This window comes from Elephantulus edwardii, unplaced genomic scaffold (genome assembly GCF_000299155.1).
Source record: "Elephantulus edwardii isolate Elephantulus edwardi_28Jun2011 unplaced genomic scaffold, EleEdw1.0 scaffold00084, whole genome shotgun sequence".
NCBI classification, from domain to species: domain Eukaryota; kingdom Metazoa; phylum Chordata; class Mammalia; order Macroscelidea; family Macroscelididae; genus Elephantulus; species Elephantulus edwardii.
This window is the reverse complement of record NW_006399834.1, coordinates 3,286,670-3,290,761: the sequence shown is the minus strand read 5'-3', so window position 1 is coordinate 3,290,761 and position 4,092 is coordinate 3,286,670.

Here is a 4,092-nt window from a genome sequence, read left to right as displayed (position 1 = left end):
CCCCCTGCACCTCCCCAAACCCCACCCCTTACCCCCAAATATAATCCACTCTGCAACCCTCATTGCAGTCATTTTTAAGTAAATATTTTTTTCCTCTTTAAGGATAATTTATCCCATTTAGGTATTTTGTCACCAAAATTCAACAGTTTCAAAATAATCATTATATCCATTATCTATTTTAGTAAGCATCACTATTTTGGTTTTGTGTGCTGGTATTTTCCACCTCAAACTCATTTTGAAGACTTTCAATTTTAAGGAAATTACAATATTTTACAGATTTATTATAATGATGAATATTGTTTTTTTAACTTTCTGGAAAGACTTCTATATACTTACAGATCCAGTCATCACCACTTCAGTCATCACCACTTTCTATCAAATACCACAAGTACAGATGATTAATTTGTTAGGTATTGGTTTTCATGTAGATTTTATTTATCATTAACAAAGTTAGATATTCTAAATGCCTGGCATGGACAAAGAGGAAAAGGAATACAGCACAAGAAGGCCAAGCTCTGGAAAACCCAAGTCCTTTGAGGAGTGAAATAACCAAGTAAGAATTCCGCCAACAATGTTACCTCCTTCTGAAAACTTGACATTGCTTACTCACAAAATTGGTCACTAAAGATTAACTCTGTTACATATTCCTATTTTGTGAATTTATTATATCTTGAATATTAATTTCAAATCAGTATCATCATTGGTAGATCTCCTATATCGTTGACAATATTTGAATAAATCTTAAGTTACCAAATAAGTGCAGTGTACAGTAACTATAAAAATTTATTCATATATTATGGCAGTACTACTGTCCTGAGCATGTGAGTGTTGTGTTTCCTGGGCTCAGCTGCCAACTGAAAGGTTAGTGGTTTGAAGTAAAAGAGAATTGTAGCAAACTGTTTCCGTAAAGGTTTGTAGCCTTAGAAACATGGAGCAGTTCTGCTGTGTCCCACGTGATCACTATGAATAGCATGAGTACTATCGTTACAATAAATATTTATAACCACATAGACATTATGGTCATTTCCTAGCTTCATCATTTCTGTCTTCCCCACCCCAACAGGAAGCAATCAGAGAGCTGCTCACAGATTTCTAAATACTAAAAAGTATATCCAAGGGTACAAAAATCTATGTGAAAATAAGATAAATGAGGATGTAAAAATCTCTGCTTGTCTGAATAGTAGTTCTTAATGTTCAATTGGGAAAAACAAGAGTTGAGGGATCTGGTGGTCTAATGATAAGAAACTGTATAGTGATCCCAAAGGCACGCTGTTTGAATCCACCAACTGTTCCATGGGAGAAAAATGGACAGTCTCCTCCAGTGTGATACACTGCCTCTGAAAACTCAGTGAACGGTCAGTTATGAGTCAGTCAACTTAACAGCACATAGCTCCAACAAAAACAATTTTGAATTGGAGTAAATTTTTACTAACAGTGAGAAAGCCATCACTTGTCTACAGTACAAGAGTGAGGCTAGTGTAGTTAAGGTGACCATCGCTCTGTGACTTCAGATAGTTGAGATATCAGTCACAATGTTCATTGTATTTTCTTTCTCACTAGAATAAACTTTATTGCCTTATATTTTTGAAAATTTAAAAATTTTAAGTGGGTCATTTAAAAAAAAAACTATTGGAGATACTCAATTCACAAGTATTTTAGGAAAACTATTTTTCAAAAAGAATTTTCCAGTATGTGATATGATTATAGTGACTAATACCTAGATTATCTTTTACCACGTGAGAATGCACTACTTTTTCTACTTCTCGCCATGTCAGAAAATAGTCCTGTTTTACAGAACTTACAATAAAGCTGGGTCTCAAACCATTAGGATAAAATTGGCATATTTATGGTTTATCCTACTTTGTCTGAATATAATAAGGTTTTCCTACTCTAAACTTATTAAAATATTGCTTGAACTGATACATGTGTATCTTTTCAATACATAATTTTGTGGTCCTAAGGATTATTTTCAGTGTTCACAAAATACAAGGTACCACATGCTTTCAGAACTGTTTATAAATGCTTATGTTGCTCTTAAAAGTTCATATAGTTTTCTACTGGGGTTTTTTTCCACTCAAAAATTTTATATTTTTCTCAAATTATTCAAGAATGTATATGATATGGAAGAATCTAATAATTAAAAAATTGTTAGCACTTATAATGGCTGATTTGTTATTTTTCCAAACCTGTGAAAGAGAGTTATCTTAAAATGCATAGTCAGAAAGTATTTCAAAATTTTTACATAAATTTTTTAGTAAAGCACAATAATTTTAAATTAATAGAACATATTTGGCAAAATAAATTACTTCATAGAGAAAAATACATGCTACAAACATTTCTAGGCCAGGGTACTAATGAATATGTTGTCAGGTGCTATTCACTTGCTACTGTTAAGTGCTGAGTCACTTGCTGTTCAGCAACCCTATGTATAACAGCTCTGAACCCACCTCTATCTTGAGCCAATTTAACTATTTTCTACCCCAGTCACTGAGTAATTCATCTCACCCAGGATCTTCCTCACTCATGCTGTTCCTCTACCCATCCAAGCATGATGTCCTTCCCAAGAATTGGTCCCTCCTGGCAATAACAGATCTAAATCTGGCCTATCCTGTACCAACCTCACACTTTCCAGCACACTAGAGCCTATGGCAGCAGACTGTGTCAGTCCATTTAATTGAGAGTCTTTTGCCCACCCAATACCTTTCCAAGCATGATGATGTCCCTCTCCAAGCAATAGCCTCTCCTAGCAGAATGCCCAAAGTATGTGAGAGAAAACTGTATCATCTTTGTGTTTTTGGAGAATACTTCAAGATATATTTGTTTGTTCTCTTGGTAGTCCATGGATGTTCAATATTATTCCCGGCCCAAAGCCATCAATAATTCTTCCATCATCTTTATTCATCGTCCAGCTCTTAGATGCGTAACAAATGATCGGAAAGACTATGGCCTGAACTAGGCACACCTTAATCCTCAAACTAACATTATTCCTCCTGAATAATTTTAAGTCCGCAATGAGTACATGGTTTTGTACCATTCTGATGAGGGTTGTCTTTGTTTCCTAACACTATTAAAACACAATGGATGGCTTTAACAAATTTATCTTCCCTCAAATTATAATTTTATGAGTCCCAATTCAGGGTTCTGACTTGGGGAGGGCTTCCTCATTCTCTAGGAGAATGTTCATTATCCGTAGACCCATCTGAGATCTGTACTGACAGTTATTTCTTGGTGATACTGAAGTCAGCAATGCTAACTTCCTTGCTCCTTTTATCTCTTATGGAATTAAAAAAAAAAGTTGTAGGCCACACCCCTGGGAACTCCCCTTTCATCAGATGCAGACTGGAGCCTTATTAAAGTTGTTATTTCCCACTCTAATCCCCTTACAAATAATTGGCTGATTTCAGCTCAGATCCTATCATGGCCATGAATTGTCATTGCATAACTCACTTGAATGTGTCTTATTGTTTGTTGTTTTATTGTGTTCTGTTGAGTTGGAATGGATCCTTCAGCAAGTTTTCTGAGGCAGGCAGTTAATCACATTGAAAGAGATTACCAATCTTTCTACCACAAAGCAACTGGGAGATTCAAACTGTGTACCACTGGGTTGGCAGCATAATTCTTTACCACTAAACCACCAGAGCTGGCTTCGTAAATCATAAAGGCTGAGATTTTTCACACAGGATATATTATACTGAGAATAATGGACTTGTTATTTGGGGAAAATATAGTGCAATCCATGACAAACATCTAAATTTTCACTTGTTGCTTTATAAGAAGTATGTAGTAAAATTACGTTTTAATTTGCTTAAATCTTAACACACTAAATTGTATATATTATTGTGTAAGAATTATCAAAATCTAATCAAGTTCTTAAAAATGAAGTTTTAAAAAGATTTGAAATTTCATTTATGAGGTCCATTAAAAAATATTTAATGCTAAGGATTTTTCATTCTGAATTATAATTCCTTATTTATTATTTGTTACCTCTTTGTGAGAAAAAAAATTAACTTTAAACATTAAGTTGATCCTAACCAATTAATCATGACGTTTAACATATTCAGAGATTATTACTGCTTTACAGAGTAGTTATGA